Source organism: Ovis canadensis, chromosome 3, assembly GCF_042477335.2.
Source record: "Ovis canadensis isolate MfBH-ARS-UI-01 breed Bighorn chromosome 3, ARS-UI_OviCan_v2, whole genome shotgun sequence".
Lineage (NCBI taxonomy): Eukaryota > Metazoa > Chordata > Mammalia > Artiodactyla > Bovidae > Ovis > Ovis canadensis.
The window spans coordinates 3,344,350-3,361,348 of NC_091247.1; the positions used below are offsets into that span (position 1 = coordinate 3,344,350).

General features: G+C 62.6%; 1 protein-coding gene and 1 long non-coding RNA gene across 3 annotated transcripts in view; one reads left to right on the forward strand and one right to left on the reverse strand.

Annotated features, from left to right (window-relative positions):
• Positions 1-4,075: 4,075 nt before the first annotated feature.
• Positions 4,076-6,747, reverse strand: LOC138435380 (uncharacterized). The gene is made up of 2 exons (XR_011255070.1): positions 5,624-6,747; positions 4,076-5,026 (listed from the first exon to the last, which is right to left on the reverse strand). It is a non-coding gene; the product is annotated as an uncharacterized lncRNA (long non-coding RNA).
• A 3,604-nt stretch (positions 6,748-10,351) lies between these two features.
• The window catches only part of NACC2 (NACC family member 2), an 82,918-nt gene continuing 76,270 nt past the window's right edge, over positions 10,352-16,999 (forward strand). The window contains exons 1-2 of one of the 2 annotated variants that reach the window (XM_069579923.1): positions 10,352-10,539; positions 10,978-11,672. The gene's annotated coding sequence lies outside the window, so the exon portion shown is untranslated. Of the gene's footprint in view, positions 10,540-10,977; positions 12,256-16,999 lie in introns of those variants that run through there. The other variant, XM_069579926.1, reaches the window with a different exon arrangement.

Sequence of the window (16,999 nt, forward strand, 5' to 3'; positions counted from 1 at the left end):
CTCCCACCAGAAGTGCCCATGGGCATGGGTGCTTGCCTTTTGCTGAGTTATCCCTGGAAAATCAGCCCCACTCTTTAGGACCTGACCCCCGGAAGTCCTTCTGCTTGTCTCACCTGGGTGTCTCTAGCTGCAGCTGTCAAAACCTTTCCCAAGTCCTGTCTCCATCCTGTCTGTCTCCTCCCTGGGGAACCTGTGCTCAGCTCTCTCCTGCATCCCCGAGAGACACTGACTGTCCCCTACGCTGCCATATCTACCCTGTCCAGACCCTGCTATCCCTCCTGGGAGAAGGTGAGTCATTCGGCCGCCTGGCCCCTTGGCCTTCTCAGGAGGAGGCAGAAGCAGCTGCTTAACAGCTGCACTAGATGTTGGAGGGAAATTTAGGACAAAAGAGGAAGCAGATTGAGCATCCAATTTAAACCGAGGGGAGGTATCCAGAAACCAAAACGGCGCTGCCCTAATTCACGTGCAGAGCAAGCCACGGGTTTGCAGCCTCTGACAAGAAACCGAAAGGCTCACCCAGTTTCCTTCTGTGCAAGGGATCCAAACTTGCCCAACAGGCGCCTGCAGATGGCCCCGGCCTCAGCACTTCAGGTCCCTTGCGCTGGCCGGTGTGTCTGCCCGGCAGGGCAGGCTGAGGCCAGGAGTAGGGGTGGTCAGGAGTCGGAAGGGCAGACAGCTACCCCAGGCCAGCTCCAGCCCAAGGCCACACGGGCCCCGGAGACGGCGCCTCACACCCCAGCGGTGGCTGCGCTCTCAGACCCAGCTCCCAGCTGGAGAAGGTGGTCCAGTGGACGTGGGGGCTGCCCCCAGTGAAGGGCTTCTGGGAGGGGTCTGGGGCCAAGGGAGTAAGCCTCAATCCCAGAGCTGCCCTCATCATCCACCAACCCCTACGAATGAGGCCCCGCCCTCGGCGGAACCGCTGGGTGGCTGTGGGGTGGGCAGCGGGGGTGTGGGGTTGATCTGTATGAGAGCATGCGGGCAGGGGTGGGCCTCAGGCCCCCTTCCCCCCGGGGACCCAGTCCCGAGCTCAGGAGCCTCCAGTTCTCAAAGCCAGTGCTTGCCTAGGTCGGGAGCCAGGAGTGGGAACCCAAAGGGGCGGGCGTTCAGCCTGGTCCCTAAGGTGAAGGAACACCAGGAAACCAACACCCTCTGCCTGGGTTTGGAAGGGAAGTGGATTCTGTGATAAAAGGTGCTGCACCTGGCACCTGTTCAGCCCTCCAGCTGTGAGCAACACGCCCGGGACAGGAGCCCTCCCCTGGTGGAGATGAAAGAGAGGGCGGCCTGGTCGGTCATCAGGAAGAGAGACGCCATCCCCAGGTGTCGGGGCCTGCTGCCGCCCGCCCAGAGGCAGGTGACCCCCACCCAGGAGAAGCCCGCGGCTCACTCGGGTGGGGGGGGTGGTGAGAGGAGCACGGCAGGTCCGCTGTGGATATGGGGCGCAGCAGCCACGCCCTGCACCCTCAGCCTCCACCTGCTGTGGCACTCAGTCAGTCCGGCTCCTCCCTTCCCGATGCCCCTCTCATCGTTTGGTGTTCAGTTGTTAAGTCGAGTCCGACTCTCTGACCCCAGGGACTGCAGCACACCTGGCTTCCCTGTACTTGACTATTTCCCGGAGTTTGGTCAAACTTATGTCCATTGTGGAGAAGGCAATGGCACCCCACTCCAGTACTCTTGCCTGGAAAATCCCATGAATGGAGGTGCCTGGAAGGCTGTAGTCTATGGGGTCGCTGAGGGTCAGACAGGACTGAGTGACTTTACTTTCACTTTTCACTTTCATGCATTGGAGAAGGAAATGGCAACCCACTCCAGTGTTATTGCCTGGAGAATCCCAGGGACGGGGGAGCCTGGTTGGCTGCCGTCTATGGGGTCACACAGAGTCGGACACGACTGAAGTGACTTAGCAGCAGCAGTGGCATGTCCACTGAGTTGGTGATGCCATCCAACCATCTCATCTTCTGTCGTCCCCTTCTCCTCCTGCCTTTAATCTTCCCCAGCATCAGGGTTTGTTTTTTTTTCCCAATGAGTCGGCCCTTCGCATCAGGTGGCCAAAGTATTGGAGTTTCAGCTTCAGCATCAGTCCTTCTAATGAACATTCAGAACTGATTTCTTTTAGGATTGACTGGTTTGACCTCCCTGCTGCCCAAGGGACTCTCAAGAGTCTTCTCCAGCATCACAGTTCAAACCCTCCCATAGTTTGCAGGCACCTAATTCCCTGGATGGGCTCTTCCTGCACAGAAGCGCCCAGAAGACCCGTGTCCTGGACCCAGAGATGCCCAGCCCTGAGGTGGGAGCCCCCTGGTGAGGATTGGCCTCCAGGGGCGATGGGACCGCGGATGGATGCGGACATAGATGTTAGCACAAAGCCCAGGCCTGAGCTAAGGCCGCACCTGGTGACTAAAAGGCCCATCCTGTCCCTCCCCGGGCTGGGTGCCTCACTGGGGGAGCCTGGATCTGAGCCACCAGGTCCCTGCTCAGAACTTCCAGGGAAAAGAAAGATGACAAGGTGATGGCCAGGGCCAGTAGGGACCGGGGCTGCGGCACCAAAGGGCAGGGCTGGATTCGGTCCGCACTGCCGCCCCAGAGCCCCGGGCGTGGACTGCTGGAGCCACGGTGGGGTATTAGGAGCCTAGCGAAACCACCGCACCAGGGGTGGGGGGACCCTGCTGTGGCCGGAGATGGCCATGGGGCCTTCATCTGTTATCAAGCCCGACGACTCCCTATGGAGACGGTGAGGGTGCCCTTGGGGAGGCCCAGGAGGTGCCAGGCCCATCTGTAGCCCCAGGCACGGGAGTGACGGTCCAGCAGGGCTGGAGGTCAAGAGGGCACAGCGATCACATCACTCGTCCCCCAAGGAGGCCCCAGGCTGGGGCAGCCTCCGGGTAGCTGGCCAGGAGAGGGCTGATGCCCGAGCTCCTGGGGTGTGAGCCCTGCCACTGCCGCGTGGGGAGGGCTCTGCTGACGGCCGCGCCCTGTGGGCCTCCCTCGGGTCACCGTGTAGACCCCGCCACTCCTGCAGAAGGGATGGTCTTTAGTTCCGTGTGCTGTGGACTCCAGGCACCTGTTGCTCCTCACAGGACCACCAGACCCGGGTCTGAGTCTGTGGGGCCCTTCCTGCTGACCTCAGTAGACGCCCCCGGGATGTGAGAGCAGACCCCAGACTCGGTGTCCCTGCCTGCGGTCTGAGCTGCCAGAGCATCTCCTTACCGCCCCCCCCCAACATCCATCCCCAGGGTCCCCCGGGCCCCCAGCTGGCAGGGTCTGCGAGTCTCAGGGTCCTGCAGGCGGAGGGCAGGCCGGGCCGGGCCCGAGGACACTCCCCGCAGATCCCAGTGTGGACCAGCGCACCAGTCACCCGGGGATCTGCACTCCGAAAGTTGTGCCTCAGAGCCTGGGGGTGGATCAGAGTGGGTGGCACGGGGCGTAAGGGTCCCAGGACAGCAGTGTGGCTCGGGGGAGCCACTAGAAGGTGTTTGGAGGAGGACAGAGGGTCGGCTGTGTGGCCAGATGCTGAGAGGGGAGGATGAGACCAGGACAGACCGTGTGACCACTGCTGACAGCGAGCCCGCTACCCCCGAGCCTCTAGCCCCAGCCGAGTCTGGTCTGACTCCCAGGGCCTTGACCCTGGAGCAGCAAGTGCCACTTGTCATTTCCCAGGGGGGCTTGATCCCCCAAACTGTGCCCCCACTGCCCTGTCTGAGGAAACGGCCCTCATGGACCACCATCCTAGCGATGGGCCAAATGCTGCCTCCCTGACCCTTTCATCCTCTGGGCTCCCCATCCGGACCCAGTCCATGCCCCTCAGCCTTCCCTGGGCCCCAGGAGAGGCCCCAGCGTGTCTAACAGAACATTCTCCCCCTCACCTCCACTGGGTCAGAACAAGGCAGCCCTGGCCCCGCCCCTTGCCACAGGCCCCACCCCCAAGCCTGGTCCTCCTGGCTCCAGGGCCCCTGCTCCCTCAGCCCTGCCCACCTGCCTCCTCTTCACCCCTAGGTCTCCCCTTGGCCAACAGCCTCCTCCTGTCAGTGCCCGGCATGGTACTTCGTTTTTCCTTGCACAAAATATGAGTAACATAAAATCCATCTTAATCTTTTATTTGTTTGTGTTTGGCTGTGCTGGGTCTTTGTCGCTGCACAGGCTTTCTCTAGTTGCAGCAAGTGGGCTCAGCTGGTTAAAAAAAAATAATCTGCCTGCAATGCAGGAGACCCCAGTTCGATTCCTGGGTCAGGAAGATCCCCTGGAGAAGGGCATGGCAACCCACAACAGCCGTTCATGGGCTTTCCTGGTGGCTCAGATGGTAAAGAATCCACCTGCATTGTGGGTGACCTGGGTTTGATCCCTGGGTTGGGAAGATCCCCTGGAGGAGGGCTCGGCAACCCACTCCAGTTTTCTTGCCTGGAGAATCCCTGTGGACCGAAGAGCCCGGTGGGCCACAGTCCACGGGGCCGCAGAGAGTCGGACGCGACCAAGCGACTAAGCAGAGCACAGCAGTGCCGGGTCGTTGTCTCTGCACGGGCTTTCTCTAGTCGCAGCGAGCGGGGACTACCCTTTGCTGCGGTGCACGGGCGTCTCACTGCGCTGGCTTCTCTTGTTGCAGAGCGCAGGCTCTAGGGCCCACGGGCTCAGTAGCTGTGGTGCACAGGCTCAGCTGCCCCGTGGCATGTGGGATCTTCCCAGACCAGAGACTGAACCCGTGTCCCCTACATGGGCAGGGGGACTCTTATGCACTGGGCCACCGGGGAAGCCCCATCGTAACAAAAACACAGGGCAAGGGCATGAAGCTCACTCACATCGCGGCAAGCATCGGCACGCCCATCTCCAGGACGCTGTCGCCTTCCCAGCTTGACCCTCTGTTCCCACTAGTCGCTCAGGCCCCTCCTCCAGCGCCGGGCCCTCACCTTCTATTTTCTGTCTCTCTGCGTTTGGCTCCTCGAGGGACCTCCTGGAAGTGGATCCTACAGGGTTTGTCCTGCGGTCTTGGGCTCATTTCACCAAGCACGATGTCCTCCAGGCTCATCTACGCCGCAGCCTGTGTCAGAATTTCCTTCCTTTTTAAGGCTGAACAACATACTATCGAACGTGTTCACTACATATTGTTCAACCCTCTGCAGACACCCGGGCTGTTTTCAGGTTTGACTGTTATGAACAGGGGCACACATTTCTGGTAGACCCTTTGAAGTTCTTTTCAGTTCTTTGAAGTGTACACCCAGGAGTGCGACTGCCGGATCGCATGGCAGTTCTACGTTTAATATTTTGAAGGACAGCACACTGTTCTCTGTGGCACCTCACCATATACATTTCTATCAGCATTGCATGAGGGTTCTAATTTCCCCACATCCTCCACAGCACCGGTTATTTCCTGTTTTTTGTTTTATCTGCTTCTTGTCATCGTAATGGATGAAGTGGTATCTCCTTGTGTGCATGGCACTTTTCAGTCTGATTTTGTTTTTAACCATCTGTCTGGGACAGCAGCCCCAGGGGAGCAGCCCGGCATGTCGTGTTCTCCACTGACCGCCGGGGCAGAGTCCCAGGCCTGGCGCAGAGCAGGACTTCGAGCAGGACCTGATATCTGTAGCGAGCGTGCTGCCCGCCCCCCACCCCCGCCCCGAGCATGGGGCCGCCTTACCTGCAGGCTCCCCAGGCTGTTGCGGCCTCTGTCCGCAGTCCCCGCTTCTGAGCAAGACCTGTCTCCTCTTCCCAGGGCTTGATTAAACCATCTGCTCACAGGCGTAGAGCTCAGTTGTATGTGAGCCAAAAGGAGAGGGCCCAGCAGTGTGAGAGCCAGCGTGGGGAGGGGTCAGGATGGCTTCCCTGAGAGCCCAAGTGGACGGCCTCGGCCTGAAGGGTGAACCAACCAGAGCTCACTTGCCAGCATAGAGGAGGAGGTTTCCCAAGCAGGGGACTAGCAGGTGCAAAGGCCCTGTGGCAGCAGGGACGGGAGATGTGGCCAGCACAGACAGGCAGCTTGGGTGCTTCAAGGACAGCATGGGTGGGTGGGGAGAGGACCGAGGCCAGCCGCTCAGTCCTGGGGGGATGTCACTGAATGAGGCCCTGCCAGCCCTTCTGGGCACGCCACCCACTCCTCCCCCACTCCACCCGCCCCTCCCCCACTCCCTGCACCTCGCCCTTGGGCATCACCCTAGTCCCCAGCTCGCATGGCTACAGGATGGCCAGGCTTTCCCATCAGATGCTCAGAAGTTTCACAGTCCCCCCCAACATGGGGTCCAGCTGCCACTCACAGCAGCACGTGGGCTGGCTGGGGGGCTGGAGCCCTGCAGTCTGTCCCCAGATTCACTGCAGGGCAAGCTTGAGCCCAGGTCTGAGGTAGGTGGACGTCCCCTGGGCAGGCCTTGCAGGGGGTGACGGGCACCTGCCATGCAGAGCCAGGTGCCACTGGGCCCTGCAGGTCATGGTGGGCTTCGGAGCAAACTCAGCCACGACCACAGAAAGAGCCAGGAGTGCCCACGGGAGTGCCCCGTGGCCCAGCACGACCCTTGAGATGAGCGCGAGGTCATCTGGAGGGCGGAGGGGTGGCCCCTCCCTGTGGGAGGCGGGTCTCACTAACTCTCCAGTGAGAATACTGCCAGGAATAGCAGTGGCAGTGGGAGGAGGCAGCCAAGGGACCAGGAGGGTCTTGTCTCCAAGAGGCTGGCTGCCAGCCCCTTTGTGGGAGGGTCTGGGGTGGGTGGGCCTTGCAGACTCATCTCCCCACCATCCTGCCCAGTGCCCGGAAGCTGCAGGCAACGCACCCTGATAGGCGAAGGGGAACTCCAGGCTCTGCCAGGAACAAAGGCAGAGGCAGTCTCCTTGGAGGGCAGGCTGGGGTCTCCTGGGAGAGATGCCAGGCCAGAGGGCCTGTGCTGGGCTTTGGCTGGAGGGTGGCCTGGGCCCTGGGTGGCCGGGGAGGTAGGTCCCTACCCACTGTCCTAGGCTGTCGTTGCCCAGAGAGGCCGTGACAGTGAGCAGCCCCCTGCTGCCCTCCAGCCCTGGGCGGGAGCCACCCTGGGGGGCTGGCAGACTTCCCAGGGGGTGGGGGACTCGTCGGGTAGGCTGTAGGATTGGGAGGGGACTGTTCCATTATTAAAAGTGGGGGTGAACTCGATGAACCCCAAGCTTGGGACAAGGTGGGCACAAACCCAGCTAAACTGGAAGGCCTGACTTCTGCAAGTCTGGGGGAGGGCGGGGACCCTGCTCAAAGCCGGCCTGCGAGTGGCTGGCCTGGTTGGCACGGGGTGGGGGCCCAACAAAGAGGCACTTTGTGGACTGCTGGCACACGGCCGCTAACAGGGCGGCCAGGGCTCCGCTCGGAGCCGGAAAGGGAGCCGCACGGCTATCCTGACAGCCGCCTGGTCTGGGGAGGGGTCTTTGCTGCCTGTGCCTCCACTGGGAATGCTGCTCTGAGAGTTGCAGGAAAACCCTCCACAGGCCCCTCCCTATGAAGGCCTGGGAAGCCCCTACGTGGGGGCAGCTTCCGAGGAGGGACTGGACAGGAAGTCAGGTGGCCCCCCTGCCACAGACCTAGAGGCTCCCCTGAGAAGGCACACACTGGCAGTGCCAGCCGGGGCTCCTCCATGTCCTGCTGACAAAGGTCAGGCAGGAGGCAGACAGGCCTTTCTCCGCTCCCTGCCTGGCCTGGACCGGGCGCTGCCACGGCTGCGGCCCCCACGCAAGACAGCCGACAGGACCCGCTTCCTCACTCTGCTGATTACGGTGCTGGAGTCTGTGCTCAGCCCCGCGGTTCCCAGCCAAAGGTCCGGCCTGGCGTCCCCGCCTGCTGCTTCCTTTCCTGCTGACTGGGTGCCCTGGACCCTCTGAGGACAGGAAAGCGGCGCCAAGAACTCAGGCAGGTGGGGGGGGGGTGTCCAGTCCCTCGTCAGCGAGCACAGAGCACCCCTCAGGCTCCCACACCTCACAGATGGCCTTGGGCACCTGGTCCGTGCCGGGTACCCTGCCGGTCAGGGCCAGGGCCGTGGACAAGACAGGGAGCCTGTGCCCAAGCGGGGAGACAGGGCCTCTGAACCTCAGAGTGGATTCATACAGGGTCGGGTCAGGGAGAGCTGGCTGGCAAAGGCCCAACTGGCTGTTTCATACAGGAGGGTCCGGAGCACCCACGGTCCAGGGACATCCGGGCAGAGACCCAGAGGGAGCTGTAGGTCAAGCCTCAGAGACACTGGGGGAAGAAGGTGCAGGCAGTGGGAACAGCAGGTGCAAAGGCCCTGGGGCAGGAGGGTGCCAACATGAAGAGGCCCCACGCAGGAGCCAGTGTGGCTAGAACTGGAGAGGGACCGAGTTGAGGGGGTGTGGGGTGAGGAGCCAGGTCCCGGCCACTGCAAGGACTCAGGCTTGCGTTCTGAGTGAGAAGTGAGATGCGGGCACACAGGGAGCTGAGTAGGGGGTGCCGTGATCTGACCTGTGTAGAAGCATCTCCATGCTGCCATGCGGGAGCAGAGGCTCGAGGCGGGGATGGGGGGCCGGGCAGGGGCTTGAGGGGCTAGGCAGGGAGGCCGGGCAGGGGGCTGCTGTGGGGACCTGAGGGGCGGGGCAGGGTAGATGGAGGGTGGGGAGCTGGAGCGGGAGGGGTAAGAGGCGGTCGGAGTTCTGACACAGCCCGGCGGCAGAGCTGTAAGCACTGGGCTCTGGACAGATGGAGCTTCTGGAAGGAAGCGCTGCCACGTGCTGAGGTGGGGGGGACGGGGCACAGAGATGGGCAGTCAGGCCACGTCACACCGAGATGTCCATCGGCCACCCGAGGGGACAGGGCAGGGAGGCGCCTGGCTAAGTCGGTCTCGGGCTTGGTGTGCTTGATGGACCTTAATCTTCTTTGAGATGAGCCTTGATGGAGGACACGAGCCTCTTTCCAGAGCTGATGTGGCAATGCCTGCAGACCCGCCCATTAGTATTGGCTTTCAGGGGTCCGCAGGGTGGGCAGCCCCAGGCCACACAGGGCCCAGGACAACAGCAGAGTGGGCGGAGGCCTCAGCTAACTGGGCTGGACTTGGGGAGCACGAGGGAGGAAGGCGTCCCTCCACTATGGGAGCCGGCTCCACCCCACCGCCCGGCACTCGGCCACCTGCAGGACCACTGGAGCGGCACCTGGCCAGCTGCCAAACATGTCCACTGTCCAGGGAAGGACAGACAGCGGACAGGCCTTGCCCCCTAGTGCGCCCGGAGCCCCCACCCCTGAGACCCTGCTCATCAGTCTGTCTGTAGGGTCACCTCTGTGACTATTCTCTCTCCCCAGCCTGACACTTTCTGGATAAAAGTCAGGAAGCGAAGCTATAGACCAAGAAAGCTCAGGATGGGAGGCCAGGCCAGGCCTCCCTGAGCTGAGAAACCCCTTGCTGGCATCTCAGACGGACTGCGGCGCTAATCAGACTCCTCTTGAGGGGACTGTGGCTGCCCAGCCTGCATATCAGCCAGCCCAGTTTGACCCTTCTTAACGTCTACAAGTCCTAGTGATCAGACGGAGGGACCCCACCCTGCCCTGCCTGTTGGGGGACCGGGAGTGAGGAGGAATCCCAGGCTGGCTGCATTTTCTTCCTAAGCTGCCTTTTTCTCCTTAGTGAAACAGGACGAGAGAACCAGCTTTAAAGAACTGCTGTGAAAATCGAGTTAGACAACTCGTAGGACACGTAGTGCAGGCCTGGATTCTCACAGGTGTTCAGCCTTAGTGTTTAAAATGCGCAGGTGTGGATTGCACACACACACACCCCCACATGCACACAGAAGCTGCACCGAAGCTGTTCCTCACACCTGGAGACAGGCTTGTGGGTTATCTGTTGTCTTCTAAAAACTTCTCAATATTTTCCAAATGTCCTTTTTTAAAGAAGAATCTCTTTCATGTTTAGAAAATACAAGTGATAAAAACAACTGGAATGTCCGAAGGTGTGACCAGCTCCCTGGGTGAGTGAGTGAAACAGCCAGCACCCCGCCCCATCTTTACCTGGGGCCCGTGAGGTGGCCACACCTGTAGACCCCATCCACACAGCGACCCAAGCCACCGGCATGAGGTGGGGGGGCTTTGGAGCCTGGTGGATGGCTTCTCCCATCCTGACCCCTTGCCTGGAAGTGGCTAGAGAGGTCCCTCTGGGCTCAGAGGTATAGTCTGCAGAAGCCCCAGTTTCCCAGGGCCCTGGGGCATTTGCACAGCTGAGGTTCTCATAACACTGAGGAGCCAGTGGCAAGCTGGGGCTGCAAAGCTGCTCTAGGCCAGGGCATGGCTTCCCTCCCCCGCCGAACCCCGCCCCCCAGCCTCCACCGGTCCTGTGCTGAGCAGGAGGCAGTTACCTGTCAGGACCACAGGCCAAGCCACGTGATTGTGTCTCCAACTGATAAGAGTGCCCTCAGGACAGTCAGACTGCCCTGCAGGCAGTCTGCGCTGGGCTGGGAGGATGTAGGGCCTGGGACAAGCTTAGGTCTAAGTGGGGCTCTGGGGGTGTACCCAGAGCATCCTTAAGGCTTCATACCCATGCCCCCTGAGGCAAGGCAGGAGTGAGCTGATGGGAGGAGGCTTTCTCTGCAGACCTCAAGATGGGGTCACGGGTCAGTCCATGAACAAAGTCAAGGACTTACCATGAGACTGGGGACAGTACTCAGACCAGCTTCCGACCACTGTCCTAGGAATGACCTTGGCTAACTGTCCTGCAGGGCTTCAGCCCCGGGCTCTGACCCCCACGGGGCCCAGAATGTACTCTGGGGGTGAAACTGAGGGTGGGGACCCCGTTCTTCACACCAAGACCCTCCTCCCAGTGACCCTCTGCTCAGGACCACTGACCTGGTGCCGCCCCATTTTTCTGCAAGGACCCCGCGGCGCTGAGCGAGCCAGGAGGTCTCCGGCCTAGCAGGGCCACATCAGCCTGTCCTGACCCCAGGCCTTAGGATAGTGTGGGGGCGACTGAGGGGGACTTTTGAGGGTTCTTTCAGCTTTGTGGCTGATTTTATTTGTCCGCCCTTGTTTTAAAACATCACCTCTGTCCACAGGAGGGGGGCCTCGAGCAAACCGGGAGCCGCTGGGGTCGGGAGGAGTCACTAACAGCCAGTGCGCCCAGATCACGCCAGGCCTGAAAGCAGACCCGGCCGCATCCACGCAGCTAGCAGTTACCCGGCTCAGCGCAGGAGGCGCCGGCCACCGCCGCCGCTGCTTCCGCAGCCCGGCTCTCCGGCCTCCGGGCCGTCTGTAGCAGCCAACGCCGCGCACCTGCTCCCGCTGGCGGCCCCACGCGGCGCGGCATCCTGGTGCTGGCGCGGCCGCCGCGGGGAGGGGGCGCCCCAGGACCGGGGGTTCCACACCTCCAGAGTGTGTGGGTCGGCGCCCCGGTCCTGCCCGCGTCCAGCCCCGGCTTCGGGCCCCGCGCAGGGTCCCACGCCAGGAGTCGGGGAGGAGGCGCGCGGAGGGGGTGCGGACCGGCCGCCCCCTGCCCCGGGATCCGCCCCCGCTCCGTCCTCGCCCCTCCCCGGGCGCCCACCTGGCGCGGGGCGGCGCGCCCCGGGGCGGCGAGTGCGCGCACGCGGCCGGCGCGCTGTCCCTTTAAACGGCCCGCGGCGCCTCCCCCGCGCGCCCCGCCCGCCGCGGTGCGGCCCGGTGCTGGGCGCGGCCGGAGAAAGTCCATGTGAGCCGGAGCGCCGGACCGCCGGAGCACTTCCTGCCGCAGGCCGGACCGGGCCGGCGCCCGCAGGTACCCCAACTTCGCGCCGCCCGCGGGCCCCGCCGCCGCACTTCCCGCGAACTCCGCGGCGCGCCCGCCCTCGCCTGCCGCAGTGCCCAAGTTCGCGCCGCGCGCCGCCCGCCGAGCTGGCCGGCGGCGCCCGGGCCTGGGGAGGCGCTCGCCCCGGCCGGGCCGCACCCCGCCCGCCCCGCCGAGCGGGGACCCGGGCTCTGGGCGTCTCCTCTCCCGCCGGGCTTCTCGGGACACTCGGCCTCCCGCGACCGGACGGACGGATCCCAGCCCTTCGGGGCGGAAAACGCGCGCGGGCTCGGCGGGGGGATACGGCCCTGGGGACACGCCCCTCCCTCTGAGGCCGGGGTCCGAGGCCCGCCGCGCGGCTGCGCATCAGCCCGCCCTGCGTCTCCCTTCGCTGGACACCCCCCCCCAACGCCCTTCGGGGCATCACTGCCCTCTGGGCGCCCTCGTGCACCCCCTACCTGGGAGAGCCTGGGGGACGGCTGCACTGGGGCGGGGGAATCCCACCTGTCTTCGCTGCGTTTCCTGCGGTGCTGAGGTCTTGGGGCCCCGAGCCCCTTCTCCAAGAAGCTCAGAGGTGAGCTCTGAGCCTGCTGCCCTTCCCCACCTCCGCCAGGGCCGGGGTGGGGGTGCGGGGGGTGCGGTACTCAAGCCCTTCCGACGTAGACCTGGTTGGTGGGGGGGCGGGGTGGTCATGAGGTCAGAGGTCACCTCCGGGTCCCCTCTTCCAGGCTTCTCAGAAGTTTGGTCTTGGCGCTGGTAATGGCCACCTCTCTGCTGGTGGCCCTTAAACCTGTGGCTTTGCGGTGGGTCGGTCCTGGATCTGGGCAGTTGCCCACTATGATGGAGTCTTCCTCCTTCTCCAGACCTGGGTCTGAAAGGTTTTGCCCGGGGGAGCAGTTGGGCTCTTTCTAGTGGTTTTTCTGAGGACCGCTTGGGCACCCAGCTGTGAGTCCCCTGGCCATAGGTTCTAGCTGAGCCTGTGGTGGCCGGCGGGCAGGGGGAAAACAGGCTGCACGGGCTGGCCATCTGGCAGAGCTGGTCTCCTGAGCACTCTGAACACACACCGCTGTGCTCGCTGGGTCTGGTCTGGTCTGGTCTGGTCTGGTCTGGTCTGGGTCTCTCCAGGTCTCCACTTCCCCACCTTCCCTTCCTCCTCCCCACTGAACTCCAGGCCCCTCTCCCCTTCCTCCCTCGGCAAAGGATGTGGGTCTGGTATTCAGCACAGGTGCTTCTCAGCGCTCCATGTGGAGTGTCGTCTAAGCCCCCCAAGGACCCTAGGGGAGGCGTCTCTGAGGACCGGCTCCATTTTAGAGGCGAGGAGTGAAGGGTCAGCAGCCAGCGCTGTTGTCCACCTTCCAACACTCCCCTTCCCCTCCTCCCCGTGGCCCTCTGTGGTGCCCCCCCCCCAGGAGGCCCACTGGCATCCTCCCGTTGGTCATGCCACCGTTGGGTGGCACCTCGGCTGGAGCCTGAGTGAAGGAGCTGGGAGGGGCGAGGCCCAGGGTGGCTGGCCCCCGCTGCTTCGGTGAGCTGGTGGGAAGGGGCATCGCAGGAGGACCGTGTCACTTCTCTGCTCGCAGGGGCAGAGGTGGGTGCTCGGTGGTCACACCTGGCGGGGTGGGCGCCGGCCGTGGCGTCTGATAGGCCGCTGACTCTGAGCCGGCTCCGTCCAGCCCCTGCTCTGCAGCCGTTCGAGGCGCCTGCAGAATCTTGGCCCAGGAGAAGACGCTTGTGCGTTTTCCGAGAGTGACACGGGCCACCCTGGCTGCCCGGGAGTGCCACTGGGTCCTTGTCAGGGATGTGGTGGGGCGCTCAGAGGGGCCTTTTCCGGGAGGTGGGCTCGTGGGTGACTTTTTACAGAGCCCTTAAAGCGCCCCTCTGTTTTCCAGCTAAAACGTGAGCTGCATTATTCATGTCAGAGAGACAGTGGTGATGGCAAGTGCTGAGCTGGCATTCACAGCCGGGGCTTCTCTGGCACCTCTGCCTCTAGCTAGGGCTCTGCGGGCCTGACTTGCAGCCTGGGCCAGGGTGGGCCTGGAACCCCTCCTGGGACAGAAGGTAGGCACTGTGACTTCGACCCTTTCAAGGGTGTTCCCAGGGCTCCACCCCACGCCCCTCCTCTGAGGACTGTGCTCCCGGGAATGAAGAGCCTGAACGGGCTGCAGCAGACAGGGTCTCTCTGCTGGCCCCGGGCCCTCCTGGTACAGCCCACAGCCTCAGCCACCTGAGGTCTCGTTCCTTCCACCTGGGGATGCGAGCCCGGCCTCCACCGCCCATCTGCCTCCTTCCGTGTCACCCTGTCCTGTCTCGCCTGGGCTCTGCTCCAGCCTGGTCCCCCCCCTCCGCCCTGCCCCAAGTTCTCTTGTCCTGCTGGGGTGTGGGGGTCGGGTGAGCCCCCTAGCTGGGGGCAGAGTGGTGAACGTCTGGTGAGCCCTTCGAGCATAAACTGCAGCCCAGATGACAGCCTCTAGCTCCCAGCTCTCCGGCCTGGTTCTCCCGAGACCTGGTGCCTCCTGCAGACCCCCGAGTACAAGCGCACTTGGGAGCTTGACCCAGGCTGGGTTCTCGGGACAAGACAAGCTGCCTTCTAGCTGAGGATCTGTCGTGTTAGCTGACCGGGGCCTGGCTCCTTCGCGCGGCCAGGGTCCCCAAGGGATGCCCCAGGCCCAGGAACTTGGTCTTTCAGTCCAGTCTTTTGCCCGCAGTATGGTGGAGTTGGGGGGCACTTCCCTGCACAGGGAGGGGCCCCTCGGTCCCTGGCTGGACCCAGAGCTGTTCCTGGCTGTGGGCAGCCCCACTTTGGGAGCTGGGAGAGTCTGGTTGGGTCTGGGGTCTGACTGGGGGCTGGGGAGGGGCTTCAGGGCCTCTCACTGGCCCCAGCCAGGCCGGCCTGCACGTGTGCAGGGAGCACTGCTGACCACTCCGTGGTCTGGGCGCTGCCCCGGCCTCTGCCGGTGCCTCATCCGCATCTGGCTCACTTGCCTGGACAACCCCTCGGTCCTCCCCGAGGCGAGCTGTCTGGCCCTCGGGTACTTCCAGGTGGGGCCCGAATTTAGGATTAGAGCCAGCATCTCCATTCATGTCTGCACCCCAATTCAAGACACGAACGTCTCCTCACCCTGTACCGCTGGCTGTGACCCGTGTGTCCCCCACTGCCCTCCACCCCTCCCCACCCGGGCCCCCTCTCTGGGAAGCGTTCCCCCTTAGCAAGGCCCGAGGCTCCACTGCCACCCGCCCTGCCTCCCAAGCAGGCAGGGATCCTGGCGACCTCTGTTTCTCTTTTAGCAAATCCTTGCTCTCACCAGGCCTGGCTCTCAATGAGATCATTTGCAAAATATGCTTCCCGGCTGGCTGGGGGCCTCCACATTGTGTCACCTGCAGCTGCTTGGAGCTGAGAGCTGGGCTTCCTGTGCCCTGGCCTCTGGCCTTTGTCATTTAAAGTGCAGGTTTTGGAAGCAGGCGCTCCCCCCTCACAAGGGCGAGGGTCTTGTGGGTGAGGATCTCAGCAGACCTCTGGCGTGGCAGGCGTGGAGCAAGTTGGGCTCCCTGGTGGCCGCCTTTGGGGTTGGCATCCTCAGAGCCCCCCCTGAGAACAAGGATGGTGGGGAGCACTCCCCACTGCCCGGTCTGGGAGCAGATCTGAGCAGGAGGAACCGAGGGGGGATTTGATGTGGCCCTGGGCTCTCCGGGGCTGCCCTCAACTTCCACTGTCTGGACCTGAGTCCAGGCAAGGAGGCACGCGGGAGCAGGACCTCTCGGGCCTCTCACTGAATCCCCGGCTGTGTGACCTGGGGTGGGTAACTTGCCCTCTCTGAGCCCCACCCAGGCCAGTGTGTAGTGATGCTCCTGCTGGGAGTCTGCAGGTGAGCAGGCCCAGCCTGAGGGCCGTCTGGAGATGCCCCCTCCCTAGAGCCAGCATGGCGGGGGGCATTGGTTCATGCCTCTTTAAGGAAAGCCTGCTTCTCTGTCTGCAGGGAGGGTCTGCGGGGAGGGTGGAGGCGTACTTTTCTCTGAGGTGTTGGTCTCTGTCCCATGGGGAGGAGAGGCTGGCTCCTTTGGGGCTCTGAAGGAATCTTCCCCCTCTCCCTCCCCCTTGGCCCTGGGCCCTGGCGTCCAGGAGGGCACATGGCCATGGATGGGCCCGAGCTCTCGGTGGGGCCCCGCCCCATGCCTGCCCGTGTGCCGGGGGAAGCAGGCAGGGCCGGGGGCGGGGACCGCCGGGGCCCAAAAGTGCCCATATATAGTCACCGGGGTGAGCAGTGAGCCTGGCCAGCGGGGCTGCATCCCAGGCCCAGGGCTGGCCCGGCCCCCCAGGTCCTTGAGGGTGGGCTGGCCCTGGAGCAGGAGGAGGAGGGGCTTGTGTTCTGAGAGCAGCTGGATTTGGAGCAAAGCGTCACATACAGCAGCAGGCACCGGTTTGGTGCTCTAGGAGTGTTTGTTGATTGACAACAAAAGTCTCAGGGACACTCAGTAGTCAGGGCCGCCTGTATTTCCTGAGACACCGCTTCTGAAAGTTGGAGGCTGTAACCTGGCTGCTCTCTTGGCCTGAGCCACCCAAGGGCCCTTGGCTGTGGGCTGGGGGCAGGGTGCCTGCAGCCTTCGCCCCAGAAAATGCCCCCTTCATTCTGGTGACACCCCTAGTTGTCCCTACCCCATCCACACAGTACCAGGAGCTTCTGCTCTGATGGATGGCATTTTCTGGAAGATGCGTGCCCCCTTCTCCCCCCACCCCCGCCGTGCCCCGCCTCCTCCCCCACCTCCTGGACGCTGCTTGGAGTTCAGCTGGTGGGGAGGGGCAGCACTGCCCTCTGGCTGCTGGTGGTCTTTGCGGGAAGTCTGCTCCTGGACCGCTTGGGGCCTGCCCACCCTCACCCTCAGCGTCTGTCCCGAGGTCTCTGCGCCAAGAAGGGAGAAGCAGCCCGCCTCTGCTGCATTCCGATTGTAGCGCTGTTAAAAAATCAGTGTTAACACAGAGCGCTCCTTTAATTTAGTTTCCATTGCACTGCTAAGCGCCTTTGTTAAATTTTGTATATTAATACTTTTTGTTGTTGTCAGCGGTTTTTTTTTTCTTTTTTGGGGGGGATATAAAGCCATTAGGGTGAGAGAAGATTAAAAAGATACATTACAATTAAAATGTTAATGAAATCTGCATCATACAACTTTTGAAACCCTTTAGGCATTAATCTTGCCTGTGTCACGTCCATTAACTCGGGCTATTCTTATTCCACACTGACCCCTGCTGAGAGATTTGTGCTATAATTGGATTTTTTTTTCTTAATAAAAAAGAAAAGAAAGCTTTTAAGAAAATAAAGATTGAG